Source organism: Bison bison, unplaced genomic scaffold, assembly GCF_000754665.1.
Source record: "Bison bison bison isolate TAMUID 2011002044 unplaced genomic scaffold, Bison_UMD1.0 scf7180017864145, whole genome shotgun sequence".
In the NCBI taxonomy this organism is placed as follows: Eukaryota; Metazoa; Chordata; class Mammalia; order Artiodactyla; family Bovidae; genus Bison; species Bison bison.
In genome coordinates, this window is record NW_011494717.1 from 2,194,791 (window position 1) to 2,219,710 (window position 24,920).

The 24,920-nt window shown below is 41.0% G+C and overlaps 1 protein-coding gene across 1 annotated transcript in view; it reads right to left on the reverse strand.

The window, feature by feature from the left end:
• Positions 1-23,935, reverse strand: part of OSR1 (odd-skipped related transciption factor 1) — a 168,344-nt gene extending 144,409 nt beyond the window's left edge. The window contains 2 exon segments of the mRNA XM_010840519.1: positions 19,634-19,724; positions 23,849-23,935. The gene's annotated coding sequence lies outside the window, so the exon portion shown is untranslated.
• Between the last annotated feature and the right edge of the window lie 985 nt (positions 23,936-24,920).

The window sequence follows — 24,920 nt, forward strand, 5'->3', positions numbered from 1 at the left end:
AACTCATTGGAAAAGACTCTGATGCTGGGAGGGATTGGGGGCAGGAGGAGAAGGGGACGACAGAGGATGAGATGGCTGGATGGCATCACTGACTCAATGGATGTGAGTCTGAGTGAACTCCGGGAGTTGGTGATGGACAGGGAGGCCTGGCGTGCTGCCATTCATGGGGTCTCAAAGAGTCGGACACGACTGAGCAACTGAACTGAACTGAACTGAACTGAAAAACAACCACAGAAAGTGACCACCAAATTTGAAATTTCACAATTCATGAATTAGTCCTGACCTGAAAAAAATGGATATAATGGATTCTTAGAATCAAGGTCAAAAATTTCCTCCACACAAAGCATTTATTTCAATAACATTATATACATATTATTCATCTCAATACCAGCAACTCTTCTGTAGTTCTGAAAACAAAGTAGATACTCAATTATACAAAGGAATAGACTGCATAAGAAAAGCTATAGCTGGATCAAAGTAAGATTTGTAGCACTGTCTAAATCTGTAAGGGCTAATTTACCATTAGAGTTGCTTAATCTAAACCAGGTAACATTCACTCTTATTTTAAAAAAAAAACAGATTCTGGGACTTCCCTGGCAGTCCAGTGGTTAAGATGCCACACTTTCAATGCAGGGAGTGTGGGTTCAAACCCTAGCCAGAGAACTAAGATCCCATATGCCATGCAAAGAAAAAAGAAATGAAAATCAGATTCCAATGTCAAAGGACAAACTTACCACCAATGAGGACTACACACAGAAGTTCCAAAAGTGTTTTGAGAAATACATGCTAAATGAATATTTCCCCAGTGTTTCTATTTTGATTGGGATGACACTCTATAGAGATTGTTTTAAGGAACAATGTCTTTATTTCACAACCAGGTCTTATAACATAACACAGGAATTTTGGCTAAAGACTAAACTTACAAGGTCAGTGTAACCATAAAACTAAGAAGAAAGCAACTGGACACATGGTCAAGAGTTAGGATAAAAGTTATGGTGGGGTGTGCAGATTTGGAAATCACATGCACACACAGCCAATTAGTGTAGCTAAGAAAATGGCTACTTAGGGAAGCAAGCTGAGAAGGCAATGGCACCCCACTCCAGTACTCTTGCCTGGAAAATTCATGGAGAGGAGCCTGGTAGGCTGCAGTCCATGGGGTCGCTAAGAGTCAGACACGAGGGAGCAACTTCACTTTCACTTTTTACTTTCATGCACTGGAGAAGGAAATGGCAACCCACTCCAGTGTTCTTGCCTGGAGAATCCCAGGGACAGAGGAGCCTAATGGGCTTCCGTCTCTGGGGTCACACAGAGTCAGACATGACTGAAGCGACTTAGAAGAAGAAGAAAAAGGGAAGCAAGCAGAGAATCCAGTGAAAAGCTTACAGGGAGAGCACAAGCTACTCTGTTTGAGTATGGAATTAAAACGAACAAAGTAGGGGAGGAAAATGGAGACAAAATGGGGAGGAAAGGAAATATATGAGATCTGAGGGAAATGTTCAGATAAACTTGTTTGAATTCTTGTAAAGTGCTCATAATTTTATATATTATCTGTAGCCTTCTATTTTAAACATTTTCTGGCTCTACAAAAGTCACAGACCATGGAGTGGGGCTGACAAATATACCAGGTATCAAGGGTTATGTAAACAATCTTTGGTGCCTAATTTACTGTCATGAACATTGTGGGATGCGGGAATCATGATGGTGGCTGGGTGTGGGTATTCTCACTGTCAGCAGGGAAGATTCATTGTCTCCTTCTGATACTGGGACCCCAAGAGCATTTACTAAGACAGATGACTTGGTGACAGATACTCCAGGCTGAAAGTTAATATTTAGCCTGGGAAGATGAAACTTAAGAACATCAGAATGGTGCCCCTTGGTCCCTGGGCCAGTTCCTTGGTCCCTGCTGTCCAGAAGACTGTCTGCAATGATGAAACCAAGAATAAGTCCTAGAGGCCTGGAGTATCACATTCAACATCAGCCTTGGAGATCAGGAAAGTGACCAGTCATCCTGGCCTCCCTGAATAATTTTGCTTTAGCTAGGCAGTGTATTGAAAGCAGAGACATCACTTTGCCAACAAAGGTCCATAGAGTCAAAGCTATGGTTTTTCTAATAGTCATGTACAGATGTGAGAGGTGGACAATAAAGAAGGTTGAGTGCCGAAGAATTGATGCTTTTGAATTGTGGTGCTGTAGAAGACTTGCAGAGAAGGTAGAAGTTGCAAGACTTGCAAGACTTGTAGAAGTACTTGCAGAAGAAGTACTTCCAGTACTCTTGCCTGGAAAATCCCATGGACAGAGGAGCCTGGTGGGCTGCAGTCCATGGGGTCGCTAAGAGTCAGACACGACTGAGCGACTTCACTTTGACATTTCACTTTCATGCATTGGAGAAGGAAATGGCAACCCACTTCAGTGTTCTTGCCTGGAGAATCCCAGGGACGGGGGAGCCTGGTGGGCTGCCGTCTTTGGGGTCACACAGAGCCAGACATGACTGAAGCGACATAGCAGCAGCAGCAGCAGAAGACTATTGAGAGTCCCTTAGAGAGCAAGAAGATCAAACCAGTCAATCCTAAAGGAAATCAACCCTGAATATTTACTGAAAGGACTATTGCTGAAGCTGAAGCTCCAATACTTTGGCCACTCCATGTGGCAGAGCTGACTCACTGGAAAAGACTGTGATGCTGGGAAAGACTGAAGGCAGGAGGAGATGAGGGCAATAGAGGATGAAATGTTTCTATGGTGTCACTGATTCAATGGACATGAGTTTAAGCAAACTCTGGAAGATAGTGAAGGATAGGGAAGACTGGCATGCTGCAGTCCATGGAGTACAATTGAGCAACAACCTGTCACCCATGAAGGGTTCAAATCTCTTGGCAGTCTACTTATATTTTTGCCAGTGCCACTTCTTAGGTTAATGGGTTCCAGAAGTGTATTCACTCCCCTCTGTCAAAATTATGGTGGTGGTTTAATCACTAAGTCAAGTCCGACTCTTGCAATCCCATGGGTTGTAGCCTGCCAGGCTCCTCTGTCATGGATTCTTCAGGTAAGAATACTGGAATGGGTTGCCATTTCCTTCTCCAGTATATTTTCCCAACCCAGGGATCAAACCCAAGTCTCCCACATTGCAGGTGGATTCTTTACCATCTGACCCACCAGGGATGCCCAAGAATATTAGAGTTGGTAGCCTGTCCCTTCTCCAGAGTATCTTCCCAACCCAGGAATCAAATCAGGGTCTCCTGCATTGCAGGCAGATTCTTTTCCAGCTGAGATAGCAGGGAAGGCTATGGAAATTATAATTCCCTTTTATTTACTCTAAATTTACCACTTTTGAATATCTAGCATTTGTGTTTATTGAACAAATCTCAGTTTATCCTATCAATCCCACCATGACTTGATAAGTTTTGTTTTTAACCAAACACAGCCTTATCTTTCCAAATGAAAGATCTTTTTGTTGAAGACTGAATCTTTACAGCTATCTCTTCCCACCACTTCCTCAATCTGTTAAACTGTGTGGATTAAAAAAAAAAAAAAAAACAGGGGTGGGGGGGATCCTAATGACATAAGCTAATATTCTTTTGACAGCCATAGCTACCCTACCCTACCCTTTTCTAATTTCTCCATGGAATTGAATTGAGCAACAATTTTTTGCTCAGCTTCAGTACAGAAGGTATCTGATTACAACAATGACTTTCTCTTAAACTGAGAAAGCAAAACTGTTACTCTCTTATCAAATTAAGTCATCCTTTAATCTCTGATAATGAGATTCAGATTGAACCAATGCCTTCAGTGTGATCTAGTCCTTTGAGAAAACAGTATTACCTCTGGATATTTAGGTAACAGAACCAGCAGATGCACTGGGTATTATCTTTCAGAGCAGTCCCTCTGAAGGAGGCTACATGAGTATGCCAGTGACCTTTCCTTAGCACAGAACACATCTGAAATCACACTTTTGGAAATTCCTTTAGAGCCACTGTGTCAATTAAACTAGCAGGAAATCCCATTGCTTCATCACTGTACTTCATTTTTGACTAAGATGTAAAATAGCACTTAAATTTCAGAGTTCATTTTTCATCCCGTTTCCAAATGAATTGGCCAGTTCTTTTTTTTTTTTTTTTAATCCATCTTCAAGTAGGTCACCACTGAGGACTAACCCTTCTTAGCAAGCCTGCCATAGACATGTCCGTCAGCAACCATCCCTGGGAACCTCGAGTAAATAGTCTCTGTGCTGCCAGGAATGTAGGCACCCATAAGATAGATCCCAGCTCTTAAAGAGCTTGTAGTCCAAGTAGAAGCAAAACACAGGTACAGTATGAAAAATGCTGGATGAGTAAGATATGAGAGTTGAGATGAGTCTGGGCTAAAGTTGTCTGAGAAATGGTAGCAAGAGGAATGGGACTCATGCTTAGCCCAGAAGGACTGGTAGAGCTGGATGTGTGTGCATATTCTTCACAGGGCCAAGTATTCACATAAATTGCAGAGACCATTTGGCTAAAAGAAACACAAGTGGGAGACAAGTTCCACTACTGAACTTCCATTGCTTTTGAAATGTCATTTTACCTCTTGAATTCTCCTTTTAATCATAGTACCCAACCTTCTGCTTCAAAATGGTCGCCTAAACACCTGGACTTCCTTCCTTCTTTCCTCTAACCCAGTGAGATGACTTGAAACACTGGCATGCATACTGCTCTTTGGCACCTGGAGTAGTCTTTTAATACTCTCTTTTCCTTTATGACAAAATTACTTTCAGTAACAGTCACTGTTTCCTTGGATTGGACCATAGCTTAAAACAAAGAATTAATTTATAAACACAAAACTTCCATTTCAAGATACTATTGTAATTTAATAAAAGATTTCATGCACAAACTACAATTTGCACTTACAATAAAAGATGTTATGCCTCACAGTTTGCTCTGTATATCGTTGTTTTAAGTTGAAACACAAATAAAACTCGGAATGGTCACACAGAATGAGACAATGAAGTTACTCAAGTTCTGTTTCTTTATCTTCACAATACTGCCCTCTCAATGGTTATTTCCAATCTACTGGTTATATGCAGGAATATGCAGTACCACAGGAATTGCAAACACAAGTGACGCCAAAATCAAGCTTGAATGATTCCAAAACTTTATAAATTTACTCTTGAAACAAACATGTGTGGCTGAGTCCATTTGTGTTGGAACAAAGTGTATAACTGGGAGGTTTCCAAATTAACTTCTCTGTAGAATCCAGTGTTTGTTAGACAATAGTAGTAAAAATGTGCTTATTTGAAACATACATATATTTTATTAAAACTCTACAGTAACCAATGAAATTGTTTAGAACTTTTTTTTTTTAAGATACTTTTTTAGGGGGTAGGGAGAACATTTTATCACTGATCTTGGTGATAATAAAAACCAGACTTTCTTTGGGTTGGTTTTTATTATTGTTTATAAATTCTCTACGGCAATGTACCACTATTGCCTACACCCTGAATGGAGCTTTCCAACTTCCCCATCTTTAGTGTGCCACTGCAGTAAAATACAAAAGGGAAAAACCCGTTAAAAGCACTGGTAATGGGAGTAATGGTCATTCTTTTAGAAATCCTAGACAACAGGATCATACTGCTTAATAAACTAGGATGCAGGAAGCCACAGCTCAGAGCAGGTAGAAGAGGAAGGCTGCCACATGCAGTTTTTCATGGCAGAGTGTCTGGAGTGAGCAGGAGCGGAGGGAATGGGAGAGGAGGCTGAAGTAGTGAATGAAGAGCCTCTGCAATTCTGCGGAGTCAGCCTGATCCCATCCCTTCTCCTATCACTCTGCCCCATGCAGCAGCAGTGTCTTCTCCTGGATCATAGACCTGAGATGTGCTCCCAAAGGAATTTAGCAATGTGCCTAGGAGGGCTCTGTGTTCCACATGAGAGTGGGTACCCAATATTGACTTTCTTATCTAGTCCCAGCTGAGGTGGAGGGAGAAAGCCTGACAGCCAAGATCCCGAGAATCTGAATCGCCATCTCCTTCTGGAAAGGGGCCCCAAACCACAGAGGAAATCCTGGATCTGCTTTTATTAATCAACCTAGTTATTCCTTCTTAAATATGAACTACAGTCAAGACTTCTGGGAAACTTACAAAGATTCAGCTCTTCAAAAGAGAAGGAACAGAACAGAAGCAAATACTGAGAAACAAGAAGAAGGTAACCTAAAAAAAGAGAAACAGACACCCAAAGAACTCTAATGCATAGCCTCAGAGAGGCTTAAGAGAGGGCTTCCATAAAATGAGAGTGGTGATTATTTTTTTAAAAAGACGTCATCAGAGAACAAGAATGAGTTCATGGAAATGAAAACACATTATTTAATACAAGGGCTGAAAGTTCAAGAAAACTTTCAGAACATAAGTTTCTTAAAAAGACAAAGAGAAACTATAAATGACAATTGTATGTTTAACATGTCAATGTTCTACTTTTCTCAAAATACTTGTTATTGAACCAGCGAAAATATTAATTTTGGTGAGAGATATATAACAATTTAAGAAACAAAGCACTGCTATACGATTCTCTAGATATTTGTACTTTATCATAGAATCAGAGAAGATTAGTGCTTTTTAAAAAGGGTGGAAATCAGCTAGATCAGTAGTTTTTAAACAGTTATTCCATTGAGAACTAGAATCTGACAACATTTTCTCAGCAGGTTTAAAGGGAAACTGAGTGAACAAAGTCCCGTGTCCTTACGTCTAATTTAAACAGGGTGGTTTTTGTTTCATCTGGTTTTTACACTGGGATTCTATGCAAAAATTCATTTGTAAAGCAGTTATTTGCTGCAGAGCTTGGTGAGGCATGCAGCATTCATACTTGAGTGTTTCCTGTTCAGATTACATTTTAAAAATATTTGTTCATTTATGTAGACATACTAAGCAGTATGTAAAGAGGGCAGAAAAACAGGACCACTGGTAGTGAGGCTCTGTCATCCCAGGCATATTGAATGGGGCCCAAGCTTGCAGTACAACAGAACAAAAGCCCTGCACTAAACCAGATTCCTCCTCATTAGAAGGGTTTATCCTCCATCTGTTGTTTCTTAGGCAAGCTCCTTGGGAATCTCACCCAATATCCCAAACGGCTGACTCTGAGATCACATATGGTCCTCTTCCTGAGAGGAGTTCTGATACGTTCAGTTTTCTCCATTTTATTTTATTTCCATCACTGTTTTAACACCTCATATAGATGGATATCCTGAGCAGCTATTCAGCTGGCCAGCCCTATTACGTGGCTCAGTGCATTTAACAGAAACATTTGATAACCACTCATCAGAATCAAACCTCTCATTTGCAATGGACGAAAATGAGATCTGGAAGACAGAATCACTTAATCAAGGTTCTTGGTGTCCCCATTAGAATCAACATAACTGTCATGCTTTCTAATAGTTCCACTCAGATATGTTTTTCCTTCTCAAATGGATGTCAGCTACCTTGATTAAAGCTCATGGCTTAGATTCTTTTTCTAACTCCTTCAGCGCCATATTAAGAATAAAACAGGGGTCCAAGAAATAGGGCTTCCCAGGTGGCATGGTGAAGAATCCACCTACCAATGCAGGAGATACAAGAGATGTTAAGTTCAATCCCTATGTTTTTCTTACATCTCCTGGAGGCTGGGAAGATCCCTCTGCTGGAGTAGAGAATGTCAAAGAAGTACTTGTTGGCAAATTTTAAAAATATTTATGTGTTTATTTGGCTGTGTCAGGTCTTAGCTGTGGCAGGCACGTGGGATCCTCATGCATCGTGTGGGATCTTCAGTTGCAGCACACAGATTCTCTAGTTGTGGCATGCAGATTTAGTGGCTCCATGACACTGCAATGCCTTGATTGCATTCTTAACCATCAGTTGCAAAGATTCTCAACCACTGGACCACCAGGGAAGTTCCAGCAATTTTTAAGTTGGCTTTTAGAGAGAAAACAGACCTCCACTTTCAAGTACTATTCAGCAGGATGTGGTAGCCCAACATTTTTGCTGCAACAATTTGGGGTAAAATAGAAAAATAATATAAAATAATGTTTTTGAAGACATTGATAACTATAGAACCAAAAATAGCAAAATTGTCTAAATTTCCAGAGAAGAAATATGTCCTCTCTGGGACTGGCTGACAAATGCTGGCTATTTTCTATGTAAATAGCATTTGCCACTCATGTGTGCTCAGAGAGGTAGAGGTCATTTACTGAGAGAAAGACAACCCAGAGGAAATCTGATAGTTGCACAGACTATGTTGAAGGATTGAAATATAGTCAAGCCCCATATTTCCCACCACTTTTCCCAATAAGACATGTTTGCGGAAACACAAAGGCTGGCAATAAAATCAACAAGAAGCCCCCCTCTGCTGGCAAGTACTGAGGGAGGGAACTGGTTGAAAGGGGACACGAGGGAAATTTTGGTGGTGATGAATATATTCTAGAACTTGTTTTGAGGGTGGTTACACAGATGCATCTATGCTGATGAAACCTGCAGTTCTCCTCCTGTAAAGGGAAAGACCCAGTTCTTTCCTCTATTACTCTCATATGGAAGATTTCACTTCTATTTTTCTTTTTGCTTACGTTTTATTGGAGTATAGTTGCTTTACAATGTTTAATTTCTGCTATACAGAAAAGTGAATCAGCTATACGTACACATATTGTGCTCAGTCATTCAGTTGCATCCGACTTTTTGCGGCACCATAGATTGTAGCCCACCAGGTTCCTCTGTCCATGGAATTCTCCAGGCAAGAATACTGGAGTGGGGTGCCATTTCCTACTCCAGGGGATCTTCCTAACCCAGGGATGAAATCTGCATCTCCCACATTGGCAGGCAAATTCCACACCATTAGAGCCGCCTGGGAAGTCCCATATATATATATATCCCCCCTCTTTTGAATTTCTTTCCCATTTAGGACACCACAGAGGACACTTCACTTCTGACCCTGAAGACAGAGTAATGAGGGACAGAGAGACTGGGGAAGATTGCTCTGGGCATGTGGCATTTGAGTTGAATCATTAAAGATAAGAATGGAGAAGCCATACTGCTCTTCAGGAAAAGCAAGGGGCCTGGGGGGCAGGGGACTGTTGCCCCTTAGGAACAGAATGGAGATCAGTGAAGATCAAGGGAGGAAGTGGCAGGAGTTGGGTTGGAGAGACCAGCAGGGGGCAGATTTTGCAGGTGCTTGTAGTCCATCATAAAGTATAGATTGTTCTTTTTTTTTATTTATAAGGGGAAGTAATTAAGGTTTATAAGCAGAGAAGCAACATGATAGAACCTATGTTTTAGATAAAGTACTCTGGCTAAAGTTTAAGATTAGTGTGGAGGAGAGAGAACAATTAAGAGACAATCACAGTAGAGAGCAGACAGTGACATAGGTGTGGGTGACAGTGGTGTTGTTGGGGATCAGTGGAGATGTGAGCAACAGGAATGACCTTCCCGCTTGCTAATGCATAGATGTGTAGGATAGAAGAAAGTCTGCCTCCTCATTCATCAAGTACTCGATTCCCTAGACCTCCAATACATCACCTTCTCCTAGTTTTCCTTGTATTTTGCAGATTTCAAAGCATACATCAAGGCTGTATATTGTCACCCTGTTTATTTAACGTATACGCAGAATACATCATGTGGTATGCCGGGCTGGATGAAGCACAAGCTGGAATCAAGATTGTTGGGAGAAATATCAATAACCTGAGATATGCAGAAAACACCATCCTTATGGCAGAAACCGAAGAGGAACTGAAGAGCCTCTTGATGAGAGTGAAAGAGGAGAGTGAAAAAGCTGGCTTAAAATCAGCATTCAAAAAGCTAAGATCAAGGCATCCGGTCCCATCAGATCAGATCAGATCAGTCACTCAGTCGTGTCCAACTGTTCGCAACCCCATGAATCACAGCACACCAGGCCTCCGTATCCATCACCAACTCCCGGAGTTCACCGAGACTCGCGTCCATCGAGTCAGTGATGCCATCCAGCCATCTCATCCTCTGTTGTCCCCTTCTCCTCCTGCCCCCAATCCCTCCCAGCATCAGAGTCTTTTCCAATGAGTCAACTCTTCACATGAAGTGGCCAAAATATTGGAGTTTCAGCTTTAGCATCATTCCTTCCAAAGAACACCCAGGACTGATCTCCTTGCAGTCCAAGGGACTCTCAAGAGTCTTCTCCAACACCACAGTTCAAAAGCATCAATTCTTCGGCACTCAGCCTTCTTCACAGTCCAACTCTAACATCCATACATGACCACAGGAAAAATCATAGCCTTGACTAGACGAACATGGCAAATGGAAAAACAATGGAAACAGTGACAGACTTTATTTTCTTGGGCTCCAAAATCACTGCAGATGGTGACTGCAGCCATGAAATTAAAAAACACTTGCTCCTTGGAAGAAACGCTATGACCAACCTAGACAGCATATTAAAAAGCAGAGACCTTTGTCCATCTAGTCAAAGCTATGGTTTTTCCATTATTCATGTATGGATGTGAGAATTGGACTATAAAGAAAGCTGAGCACCAAAGAATTGATGCTTTTGAACTGTGGTATTGGAGAAGACTCTTGAGAGTCCCTTGAACTGCAAGGAGATCAAATCAGTCAATCCTAAAGGAAATCAGTCCTGAATATTCGTAGGAAGAACTGATGTTGAAGCTGAAACTCCAATAATTTGGCCACCTGATGCAAAGAACTGACTCACTGGAAAAGACCCTGATGCTGGGAAAGATTGAACACAGGAGGAGAAGAAAACGACAGAGGATGAGATGGTTGGATAGCATCACTGACTCGATGCACATGAGTTTGAGTAAGCCCTGGGAGTTGGTGATGGACAGGGAAGCCTGTCGTGCTGCAGACCATGGGGTCACAAAGAGTCAGACACGACTGAGCGACTGAACTTCTCTTATACTCATTCTTCTGTTATACACTAAATACCTTCCTTGGATTCTTCTCTCATCTACCCATTCCCTCATATTCTGGTCTGGTCCCTTTTCCTCTTCCTTCTACAAATTTTCCCTGAGTTTCTGAAACAGAGGCAGCAGCTCTTTGACTGCCTCAAGTCCCAGATGTGTACCTCTAGCTCAGACCACTTCCTGATAACAGATCTAATTACCCATTAGATAGCACCACTTGAATGGCACACCAAGAGCTTCAAATTCAACATGTACTTTAACTAAGTCCACTTCTCAACTTTCCCCAAAATTCCCTCTACTGCTTAACAACATAACTTTTCATCTAATCATCCAAGCCAGAAACTTGAGGGCTATTCTCATTTTTTCTCATGTAATATATAGTCAGTCACAATTGTCTTACCAGTTTCCCCCTTTAATACCATCCATATCTTTTCCCAGCATCCACCCTCATGGTTACTTCCCTAATTCAGATATTTGTCCTCTCTTGTATAGGTTCTTTCAAATATTTCAACTAATTTCTCTTTCTCAGTCCTATCTCTTCTAGTCCAATCTATGCTCTTCCTGTTGAGTGGCCTATTACACAATCCATTCTTACTTTTTTCAGCTTAGTTCTGTTCCCTCTGAGATCAAATGCAAGTTGCTTATATGGTCCACCAGACTATCTGTAATCTACACCCTGCTTGTAGCACTTACCTCATCTCCTGCTACTATTCAATACGTACTATATGCTACTGCTGCTGCTGCTGCTAAGTCGCTTCAGTCGTGTCCAACTCTGTGTGACCCCATAGACGGCAGCCCACCAGGCTCCCCCGTCCCTGGGATTCTCCAGGCAAGAACACTGGAGTGGGTTGCCATTTCCTTCTCCAATGCATGAAAGTGAAAAGTCAAAGTGAAGTCGCTCTGTTGTGTCCGACTCTAGCAACCCCATGGACTACAGCCCACCAGGCTCCTCCGTCCAAGGGATTTTCCAGGCAAAAGTACTGGAGTGGGGTGCCATTGCCTTCTCTGACTATATGCTACAGTTATGCTGAATTGTTGACTTTCTCCAAATTGTCCATATTGTTCTATGCCTGAAGAGGCAGCCCAAACATTTCCTTCTCTGAGAAGTCTCCATCCATCCTCACAGATTTGATAAATTTCTTCTTCATTTCAAAATTTTACTTTGGGCATTTCTCCTGCATACAACTAGTTTTACACCATACAACAAATAATTGTTTGAATGTTGTCTTTTATTCCCATTCCCCAGCTCCTAATCTTCCCACATCCCTCCCATAGGCAACCATGTGTTAACTCTGTGTCTTTACAATGCATCTGTGTTGCCATGCTGCAGCAAGCACGTTGCTTCTAACAGTTCACTCATCATATTCCAAGGCCCTCACACCCACCACATTCTATCCATATATTCTCCAACTGATGCACAACCAGAATGCCTTCAGTTCTTTGCTGCTGTACTAAGGTGCCAATGAAAATACTTTTCAATGTTTCTGTCTTCTGTAAATCAGCTGTAATTTGGCCTGCTAAGTGTACAAACAATCCAGATAGACAGATTTTTTAAAAAGCCTCATTTTTCAAATCAGACATGCCACCTTTTTCTTCATTCTGACTCATAAGTCATCAGCTGCCTGATGCACCCATCTTTTTTTAGGTTAGTTAGCACATTGAATCTCCCAAGCTGATTAACTGGTTAACTCCAGTTTTTGCACCTGCAGAGCAGTGACCCCTGCAAGATATCCGTTCTCTGTTTGACATCTCTTTAATTTTATTAGTGGTTTATGGACAAAATCACTTGACTGAAAACTTTTTCAAGTTTAAGTTATTTGGATTCACAAGAGCATTTTTCTCCCTATTATAAATCAATGAACCTAGTCAAGATTAACTGCCTACACGTGAGCTTCAAAAGAGCCTCTGTGGCCAGACAGAGTTGAAAGAAACACATAATTCCATAACACACTAAATACAATCTGATCAAAGTTATTGGACCTGGTTCCTTAATGCTCTACTTCCTCATTGTCATACAATCTGATTTCAAGTAGTCTGAATCTAAAACAGATATTACTAGACCTCAAAAGCTCTTCTTTTGGGGAAAAAAAATCATCATTTCTGTATCCTGACTGGTCAACATGTGTAGTTAGACAAACCTAAACTAAACTCTGAGCTAAAAATTCCTAAACCTAATTTGTAAAATTCCATATGTTTTAGGAGTTAAAGCAAAAAGAAACATCGCTAATGAAGCAATTCAAACAAGAACAATTTATATACAGAATAATCATGGAGTCCTGGAAGCAAAAGGAACCATAAATCCTTTAGATATTATGGAGTGAGGAGGGGTGTTTAAGCTCTTGGAATTCAGAGGAGGTGCCAAGGGGCATTTATGTGAGAGTTGAGGAAACCAAGAGAGTGGGACTCCCCAAAGCACTCCTCTTATTTTGTTGTATATTTTTAAATTTTCTGCTTTTATGTAAGAGGTGATTTGAAAAAAAAGCTCCGCTCCTTAAAAAGAAGTTGAAAGTCACCAATCTAGCCTAGTCTTTCACACAAATCAGTTCTTTCTACGACATCCTTGACAAGCAGTAATCCAATACCTGCTTAAACACTGTTGCCCTTGTGAGTTCACTAAAGCTGAGGCCAAGCATTCCCACGTTGGATATCTAGGGTTCTTGGGAAGGTCCTCCCTTCTGAAGTGCCAAATTTTATCTCTCTATAAAATTCTAAGCCCTGGTTATGTCCTCTGGGCTAATACAGAATTTCTATCTATTAGATCTGGCCTCCACATCCCTTCAGACCTTGAAGTATGCTATTTTTTTTTTCACATTACCCATCTTATTTACATAGTAAGACTCACTTCAATCTCAGAATCACACATCCATGCACCTATTTCCCTTTGGTTGATTTCACTTAAACTTAAATGCCTGTTTTATTAAACAAAGACTGTAAATAAATATTTACCATGTATGTAACATGTAACACACATGAACAGCTTTTAACAGAAATTCATCCACCCTTGTCCCCCTAGAAATTTATTATAAATACAGGTATCAATATAACGGAAAATAATCTGAAAAGAATTATTATATATTATATACACACACATATACACACGTATATATGTAATGAATTTCTGTGCTGTACACCTGAAACTAATACAATATTGTAAATCAATTTAAAAAACATACTTCAATTTAAAAAAGCTTTTACAAAGAAGGTTTTTGGAACAACAACAACAGATACAGGTTACAGGTATCAAAACAATCCTGGATATATTTTGATACTACTTGCTGTTAGCATCCACAATACTTCAGTAATTAACACAATTTGTGACAACATTCACTGTACATGCCCCTTTAGATTATCTAAGCTGCAGCTCCTTTCCTAAGCAAGATGGACTGAGCAAGCCATTTCTGTTTCTCTTTCTTGAGAGTTCTACTTTTCAGAAACACATCCTTCCACAGCCATCTGACATTTCTTGCCATGCTTTTATCTTGTAAACCTAAATTCTATTTTAATTGTTCCAGGTTAAAGCTTAAATGATAGTGACTTAACAAGAGGAAAAAATTGTACTGCGTTTTTCTCCTGTTATCTGAAAACATAATGGGTGTACAGATAGTGAATATATTCTTAAAAATATCAGGGTCATGCTTACCAGCTAGAATTCTATCTAATGAATGGGTATATTTTGTTATGATATTTAATGAAGATATGAACATGAGTAGAAGGTTGTTAACTTAAGGCAGGTGTGAGATTCACTAAAATTAATTACTGTCTGGTGGCTACGGAAGCCTTGTATTTTTTTTAGATAGCAATCATTAGACATTTTAGCTCTGGAAGTCCAGCTTCAACGTTGCACAAATTTTGCCATTCCACTAACACTGGTATATTCCGTGCATCCATCATTCTCCTAGAATTACTTATTCATTAATATTAATTTTTGTTACACATCTAACTGGCAGAAAAGTGTCTTTTGTACTTAAGCCCATGCTCTACTTTCAGGATACATATTCTGTTTTCATAATTTGTCTGTGGATATTGCCATCTTTTCCTGTGACGTGAACTATTAAATATGCTTGTTTTTTTGCACACTAACCAGATCCACTTCCTTTAAATGTGTAGCTTTTAAATCCTGAGTGAAATATTTCATTTTCTCCATGTTAGTTGCTTCCTTGCCTTTGTCAACATAGCACTTGAGATTTGGTCATTGTCTTTCTGTCTCCACTGCTATACAAATATGCATCTTGAAGATGTGGATTACAGCTTCCTTTATTATTCTGGTACCCCCAGAGCATGAACCCAGCACATTATACTACACTCTCACTCTAAATTCATTGGTAAATTCAAGGCAAGATATACAATTTTATACACAAGAACTAAAAGATGATAGGCAATAAAAACAGACACTAAACTCCAAGCCTTAAATAGGCCTATCAGTCACAACCAAAAATTCTCACTTTTCCAAAATCCACACTCTGGGCCCTTCAAAACCGCCCTTTCTTCAAGACATGTAGAACAGTCAGCAAGGCCACCTGAGGACTATGATGAGGGAAGTGTTTTTAAAATGTGTTCCCCATCAATACAAACCAAACCAAGAACTAAAAGTCAATGAAAACCCAGCCATACAATTCCACTGGCAAGATCGAGACCTCTGATAGGGCCCTCTCAAAAGAACAGACTGTTTGAGCACCTGCGGGGGACAGAGTGCCAGCACCATGGAGTGCTGTAACCAGTAGACTCATTTGAGGAGTCAGGATCAGATGCCAAGACAGGTGGGAAAATAAAGAGTAGGTGTTTGACTCCTGGCCTTGCTGGACGAAGGAAAAGCGTAGTTATCCAGTTGATTGTGGGTGGTGACATTTTGAGAAAATTAGAAACAAAATCAGACTGTTTAAAGTCTCAAGAAGCAGGGAACCTTGGAGAAAGAAGGTGTGAGCGCCATAAAAAGCCAAAGGTAAAGGAAACAAATTATACCCCGGAAAAAGCCACTTGGCTCCTTCCATTTTGAAAACACTGGCAGACTAGAGTGTTAGAGAATGAAACTCAAATGCAGTGCGTGGTAACTCTCCAACCCCGGATCCACAGAACAAACCTTCACCTACACACACACACATACACACACACACACAATCCTGTTTAATTTGAAAAAAAGCCTGCCAACCCTGGATGAAAAGCATTCTCAATGGCCTCGAGGAGGCAGCTCTCAGAGTGTGAGAGCTGGTAGCTGAGGACCTAGTGCTGGTAGCAGATGTTGAGCAAGATCAACAGCAACACCACCCTTCACTTCACTGAATGTCATTCCCGACCATGGCTTCAGTTCTCGCCAGTGTGGCAATGACTATCCAGGTCACGTGTTCAGCTGTGACCTCTCCCCTGAGCTTTAGTCCCACGTATCCAATTTCTACTCTATGTCTGCACAAAGATGGCACAAGGGTACCTCAACATCCCCATGTGCAAATTGAACCTGTCATCTTTCCTCACACCTGGTCCTCTTCCAGAATGCCTGTCAGGAGATGGCTCCCTCATCTATTTAATTGTACAAGCCAAAACCCAAGAGTCGCTGTGGATGCATCCTGTGCTTGTGCTGTGCTTAGTTGCTCAGTCGTGTCCGACTCTTTGTGACCCCGTGGACTGTAGCCCACCAGGCTCCTCTGTCCATGGGGATTCTCTGGGCAAAAATACTGGAGTGGGTTGCCATGCCCTCCTCCAGGGGATCTTCCCAACCCAGTGATCAAACCCAGGTCTCCTGCATTGCAGACAGGTTCTTCACTGTTTGAGCCACCTAACTGCTGAATTTTTAGCATCAAGCTTCATCAGTCTTCACTAAGTTCTCCATTCTGTCCACTTATCTTCATTCATTTTCTACCATCACCTTAGTCTTTCTCAGTTACCATCTTGTTTCATCTTGACTACTATTCTAGCCTCCTAACAGGCATCTCACATTCACTCTTAACACTCCAGACTGTTCCTTATATAGAGCTTCACAAATCCTTTCATGTTTTTCCATTGCTCTTAGGCTAAGGAGCAGAATTATTATCCTGGCCACAAAGATTTTAATAGTCTGGTCCCTACATACTCAGTATCAGCAGTATCAGCAGAACTCTACTTTTTATTCTAACGTCACACCATACAATTTCTTTCACCTCTTGGAATACATTGTATCTTCCTGGAACAGAATCTTTGCTGCAACAATTGCTTCTTAAAATTCTCTTCTGAGCTGACCCATTCTCGCTCTTCAAATATCACCTTAAATGTCACTTCCTTAGGAAAGCTTCACGGTAATGCACTCAAACTGGATTGCATCCCCTTTTTACGCTATCATAGAACTTCATACATTTCCTTCCTAGCACTTCTGACAGTAGAGGAATATGTGTCTTTTTGTTTCACATTTATTTCCCCTTCCAGGCAGACTATAAGTTCCATGGGCGCGGTGACCACTACTATTTTTGTTTTTGTTTGTTTTTAATCACTGTGGACAAAGCTGTTCCCCAGGACCCAGATACTGCTCAAGTCAGTTCAGTTCAGTTCAGTCACTCAATCGTGTCCGACTCTTTGCGACCCCATGAATCACAGCACGCCAGGCCTCCCTGTCCATCACCAACTCCCGGAGTTCACTCAAACTCACATCCATCAAGTCGGTGATGCCATCCAGCCATCTCATCCTCTGTCGTCCCCTTCTCCTCCTGCCCCCAATCCCTCCCAGCATCAGGGTCTTTTCCATTGAGTCAACTCTTCGCATGAGGTGGCCAAAGTACTGGAGTTTCAGCTTTAGCATCAGTCCTTCCAAAGAAATCCCAGGGCTGATCTCCTTCAGAATGGACTGGTTGGATCTCCTTGCAGTCCAAGGGACTCCAAGAGTCTTCTCCAACACCACAGTTCAAAAGCATCAATTCTTCGGCATTCAGCTTTCTTCACAGTCCAACTCTTACATCCATACAAGTCACAGGCATTTAATTAATATTTTTCTACTGTATTAAGGAATAAATGGAAACTGATGCCCAAAGGCTCCATGTGTAAGAAAGCCAGTGGGCTGCCATCCCTTTGTTCATTCACATAGTAGCTCTTGTTTGAATACTGAACACCGACTGACTGCCTGATGGCTTGTTGACTGAGACTGTATTGATGGACTGAGCAAGTTTTATCTGTGCACATCTATTTGGGCCATGGGGAATCTTAGCTGGGTGGTTAGTAACCTATCTTTCTTCAGCTTACTCTTCTTCAGTGTCCAACTGGGTCAACACAGTCAGGCCACAGAGTGACAAAGCCTGATCCAGCTCCTCATGTCTAAGCTTAGGGAGATTATGGTGGTCTTGGCCTGGAGAGGAGGAAAGGGGACTTGAGCTCCACACCTGCCTCAACAGCGAGGTCGATTACAACTGACCTGTGGAGTGTCTATGCCTGTAAAGATGTGAGCGAGAAACCTGGTTATGTGGGTCAGAGGTCATCCTTAAGAGGGTACAAGAGCTAGTTGTGCCAATAAGGGCAGGGCTCCTAATTTCTTCCTTGGCATCGCACATGTGAGCCACCTCCTCAGTGACATTTCTCCCTTCACACCATGACAGGAAGCTACCTGGATAACTCAGGCCACAACCTTTCTATTATGAAGGAGTTTGGACTAGTACAGTCTCAAGAAACTTCTTAAGTTGGATATAAAATAGGTTCACCTGATAACTACATCATCTTCTACATGAGGAATATTTAAAGTCACAAGTGTCTAGGCTGAGCTGAGATAAGAACCCATAAAATGCATGAAAAGATCCAAATGACTAGTGTCTGCAAATGAATCCCAAAAATATTTTCTACACTCTTTTGGTATGTCTAGGTCTGATCAAATCAGGAAAACCAGATGTTAAGAGAGAGAAGAAAGAAAAGAAAAAAAAAAGAAAGCACCACAAACAAATTGTCTGACGATTTTACAAAAACAAAAATGAAATTAGATCATTCATTTCTCAAAATTCCACAGTGCCAATTCTGATCTAAGTGGGGCTGCTTATCTGAAATTCTACAATGATCATAGTTAAGGCCAAATCCCCTTTCCACAGAAGATGTAGAGAGCTTTGCTTTATTTTGGTAATAATATTAACTAATACACTGGAGCATTTTAGAATTTATAAATCATGGTCACATGCATTCTATCACTGGGGCTGTTCAAAATTCTGGGAGGTTGTATGAGAACATGTTATTGCCATGTTAATAGAGCAATTGAGGAAACTAAGACTCAGAGAATTTTACAAAGGATAGTGTATTACTTTTACACCTGAGACTTAACAGCCAAATCCTGTCCTCTTTCCATTACTCCACACTACCATTTTCTTTGTTTTAGTGTACTGTTTAAAAATAGCCATTGATTGAGCTAAAAAAAAATCTGTCAAATATGTACATTTGTGTTATGAAAATAATGATTTATCAAAGTTATCACCAAACAAAAGTTATCAACTTTCTGCATTTTTCCACTGTTTTATAATTCAGTGTTAATTTGGTCTACATAGAGCGTATAATAAAAACAACAACTCCTGCTACAGAAATGTGAACTATGAAACCGAAATCTGGTCTGTTTCTACTTCTGTGTGTTTGGGAGATAAGTTAATAGTTCCCGGCCAGTAAGTTTCCATTTTGGTTCGTTTAAAAAGGTTACGCCACTGTTTTCTTTCTAAGATGAATTTTTGCATTTTCATATTTTAAAATATTTTTATTCATCAAGCAACTGATCAAAAAATATTTACTCTCAGTCCTATGCTGGTATCTGAGGCAGACATGGTTGGATAAGGGCCATTGTACTCACCAGTTGTTTAAAATGGCATGGGAGGCTGGGCACACCAGAAGCCAGCAGCTTACAGCAGGTCCACGCGTAGCAACATATTAGGGCATCGATGCTGAATACAGGGAAGGGAGAGGGAGAGCGAAGAGTCAGCGGAGCTGCAGGAGAGAGGAACTAAGCTATTTGTGGAAGTTAGAATCTCAGCCACTTGCTGAGCGAGAACAGAAGTGCCCAATAAATATATAACCCCGACGGTGGGACTTGGGCCATTAGGTCAGTTTTGTTTTCACTGTTACTTCCGTTGTCTTCCTTTACTATCTGAAGGATGGCTGAGGGCTATAGAAGATGTCCTTGGACAAGATTCTTTTTCATTGGCTGACTATAAAACATTTTCTTTTACAACACTTCTACTTCCAAAATACATAGGTAATTATCTTCTCATTCACTCTCCCGACCAGGTCCAAAAAAGTAGGGCCAAGCAGGTTATGTCTCTTCTCACTGGGAAGCTGACATCCTGGGGATACGCACTTGCATGTTGTCATCAGGGGAACAAGCCCCCTTCTTGTCTTCTTTCTACTCTGGGCTTTTGCTCCATTGACAAGAGTGTGTGTGTTTGTGTGTGTGTGTGTGTGTGTGTGTTTGCATAAGCACACTTGTGTTATTTGTTTTGAATTATTTCATTATAATATTCTCTTATTCATTATAATGTTCTTATACATACTTCTAAATGGTGGAAACAGCGGACACAAACATCACAGAAAACTGACTGTAGAATCTTGAGATTCAATGCAAAAGCCTCACAGTTTCCCCCAGGTTCATATACAAAACTAAAAATCTTGTTCATAACTACATGACACTTTATCCAAAATCTTAGTTCTAGAAACGTTCCAACACAGCTGGACTGTTTCAAGGCTGCAAAGAATTCCTAACAGCACCTGTCATCGCCAGATTTGGGTCATCTCTTCATAAGTGCAAGTTGATATGTGAAGTGGAGACCTTCCCTCAGAGCCCCCCCAGTTTCTTAGACTATTTGGATCCTTATTTATCGCAAGGTTGAAAATGAAAGTCACTCAGTCATGTCTGACTCTTTGTGACCCTATGGACTGTAGCCTGCCAGGCTTCTCTGTCCATGGAATTATAACCTACAATATCTTTTACTCTGCTCTTTTCTCCAGGAGACAACTTCCAGGATCATACCTGTGGGAAAAACATTGGACTTGGCTCACTGGGAATTCCATCCCAAGAAACAATCCCTGGCTAAAGGCCAGCCTTAGTGGAAGGTCACTACTTTCTATCTGGATCCCTTTTATTTCCATCAAAACCCATTAATCTGAATCTCTTTCCATCACCAGAAGTTTTGTGTTCCAGCCAATGGTCACATATACCCCAGACAATTGCTTTCATTAAGTGTGCCTCTTCCTGGCTACCCAATGACTTCTGCTTCTAATTGGCACAAACTTCCCCCACCTAAAGAAATTCTGCCCACTTCCCACTAGGGAACTGATGAAGGTCACTACAAGGTAACTCTGTTTTTCCCTGTCTAAATATTTGGGAGAAATTTTTGTACAAAATACACCATCAAGAAAGTGAACAGACATCCCACAGAATGGGAGAAAATATATGCAAATCATATATCTAGTAAGGGGCTAGTATCCTGAATATATAAAGAAAACTTACAACTGAACAACAAAAAGAAAACAACCCAAATAGAGAAATGGTCAAATGGTTTGACTAGAAATTTCTCTAAAGAAGATATAAAATGGTCAATAAGCAAATGAAAAGATGCTCAACATCATTAGTCATTTGGGAAACAAATCAAAACCGTGAGACGCCACTTTATACCCACAAGAATGGCTCTAGTAAACAAACAAAAAACAAAAAGTAGCAAGTGTCTCTGAGAATGTGGAGAATCTGGAACCTTCATACATTGCTAGTGAGAATGTAAAATGGTGCAGCAGCTCTGGAAAACAGTCTGGTGCTCCTCAAAAAGTCAAACATAAAATTGCTATTCGACCCAGAAATTCAACTCCTAGGTAAACCCAGGAGAATTGAAAATAAACAAACAAAAATTCAAACAAAAACTTATTACACAAGTGTTCACAGTAACATTATTCATTAAGAGCCAGAAATTGGAAACAACCCCAGTATCCATCAACTGACAAAACAAAACATAGTATATACACATATGAGGATCAGTCATGTCCGACACCTCATGACCCTGTGGACTGTAGCCCACCAGGCTTCTCTGTCCATGGAATTTCCCAGGCGAGAATACTGGAGTGAGTAGCCATTTCCTACTCCAGGGGATCATCTTCTCGACCCAGGGATTGAACCCACGTCTCTTGTGTCTCCTGCATTGGCAGGTGGATTCTTTATCACTGTGCCACCTGGGAATCCCATTAGTATATACATACCATGGGACGTTATTCAACCATAAAAAGGAATTAAGTACTGATACATGATATAACATGGATGAGCTCTAAAAACTTTAAGTAAAAGCAGCCAGTCACAAAAGGCCTCACTGTGTTTGATTTCTTGATATGAAATATCTACAATAGACAAATTCATAAAGACAGAAAGCAGATCAGGTCACCAGGGGCTCAGGGAAGAGGAAAATGGGGAGCAAATGCTTGATGGGCACAGAGTTTCTCTTCAAGGTGATAAAAATGCTCTGGAATTAAATAGTGGTAACAGTACATTACATTGTAAATGTACTAAAAGCCACTGAATTGTGCACTTTACAGTGGTTAAAATGGTGGATTTTATCTAAACGTAATAAAAAATGTTTTAAAGAAAGAAACTTAAAGAAGTACAATAAAAATCAGATGGGACTAAAAGTCCTTTCTTACTCATTTTTCAGTTTGTTTTCTTAGAAATCACTATATATAGGGAAAACTACGCTTTGGAAATTCAGGCATGTGATGAGCTTAAAAGCAAAACAAACAGACAACAAAAACAACAACAACAAAAAAAACACAGGGATTTCAGAGTTGGTTCTAGCCTTGAATTTAAGAGCAGCATCACCCTGGGGAAGTCTCTTCATTTCCCTGGGCTCTGGTTACCTCAGATGACACCCTGATGTCCACCTGCCCAACGTACAGGCGAGGCCTGGTCTGGATCCAAGAACTACATAGAAAGGCCATGAGTCAGTTCTGAGCCTGACTCATCATGAGACGGGTTAATGGTAAAGTGGAGGGTGGGGGGTGGGCAATCCACAGTTTTTCCTAAAATTTCCCCTGAACAATCCTCATTTGTGGGCAAAATGCTCAAGAATGCTATTTTTAAAGGGTGACGATACTTGGTTAAAATGTTCTCAGAAGAAGGGGAGGTACGGACCGAGAGAAATTTGCCCAAACCACAAGGCCTCCGAACTCTAGTCCACATCACCAGCAACAGCCCTAATGAGCTCTGTGCTGGACTCTCCAAATTGAATTACATAATACATTTCCGTTTCATTTCATGAATCACAACTTGGGATACAATGTTCCTGGGTTGCAGTTGATATATTTCAGAGATTACCAAAGATTTCAAAAAGAAAAATCTATTTTATTAAATTCATATGTAAAATGTCTGTATGTCAGCCAACTTATTTATTTCAAATTTGGGATTTTCTTAAACGCTATAGTTAGAGCTCAACGTCAAGAGAGTTCCCGATAAACTCACTTATGAATGGTAAAAAGGCAGTTGCCCCTGGATTTTTCATTTCTTCTGACAGCTCAGTTCCTGGCCGATGATGGTGGGTTTTATTTCAGCTGCCCCTGTTGGAGTCCCTTTGCGGTTGAAAGTGAGAATGAGTGGTTAAAGCCTCAGAACACGGACCAGGGGAAGTGAAACTTGTATGGAGAACTAGGTGACAGTTTAGTTCGCCATAACCCTAAGCCCCATGCTTAAATGTTAACTCCTCTGTGGATGGCAGCATCGATGGCATCTGGGGTGCTCACTCCCCTTTGCTCAGTACATCATAGGAGTTAGAGCACCAGTTCTGGAATCAGAAAGACAAGTTCAAATCCTAGCTCAGCTGTTGTTAGCTCTGCAGCTTTGGGAAGGTTATTTAGTCTCCCTAAGCTTCAGTGTAGTAAGCTGTAATATGGGAATAATAATAGCACATAATAATAATAATAATGCCATAGAGCTGTTACAGTGGCTAACTACACGCGGTACTCGGAGCAAATAGCACAGTGCCTAGCACACGGCAAGTGCTCAGTAAACATCAATTGTGTATTAATGTTGTTTTCCTACCTTAGAAGCAGCAACTCTGAATTACATATTGAGTTTTGGCATATCCAGCATCTCCCCAGTCTCCACTCGTTTTCCAAACTTATAATCTGGTTCACTTTTGTGAAAGCTCGTCCTCTTTGAGATGTGACCTGCTGTACCCTGTTAATTCATGTATTCATTCATCATTTATTTAATATTTCCTGACTATTGTCCATGTGCCAAACAGAAAGTTAAACATTAGGGGAACAAAGTTGAGAAAAACAAAATAGAGTTTCTTCCCTCCAGGTTCTAACTGAGGAGACAAGATTGAGATGAACAGGAACTGGTTCTGAAGAGTGCTGAATGTGACGAAGCTGCTGCAAAAGCAAAGGGAAAGGCCTTCTGAACCAGACTGGGTCGTGGGTGAGCTCCGTCTTCCCCACCAGGCGGCTGTGTGGGTGAAACAAAAACCAGAGTGGAAATGGAACAGGGCTGTGAGTGGAGGAGACAGACTCGTTGAGCAGATGGAGATTCATCACCATGAAGTAGCTGAGATCAGGTGGAGAGAACTTCAGTTTTAAATGTCACTCCAACAGTTGTAACCCCATTTTATAGAGGAGGAAATGGAGGCCCAGAGAGATTTGTCAGCCTGATCCAAGATCATACGGGGGCTTCTCTGGTGGCACAGCAGTAAAGAATCCACCTGCAATGCAGGAGCCACAGAAGCTGTGGGTTGGATCCTGGGTCAGGAAGATCCCCTAGAGGGGGGCATGGCAACCCACTCCGGTATTCTTGCCTGGAGAATCCCATGGACAGAAGAGCCTGGAGGGCTACAGTCCATGAGGTCACAGGGAGTCAGAAACAACTGAAGCAACCTAGAACACACACGCAAGATCACACAGCTGGTAGTTAATGGCAGAGGTATGACTTGAGCCCAGAGCTGACTCTTTCTATAGGACCATACCGCATTCCCCTTACTCTATCACGCCTTCTACAAAGAAGCCTGTGATTGGCATTGATTAGAAGTCTAAAGAGGTTTCCTGGTCTTTTGGACTAACATACGTTGCACAGTCCTCATTGAATGGTATATGGATGTCTAATCTCAGTTTCTTCC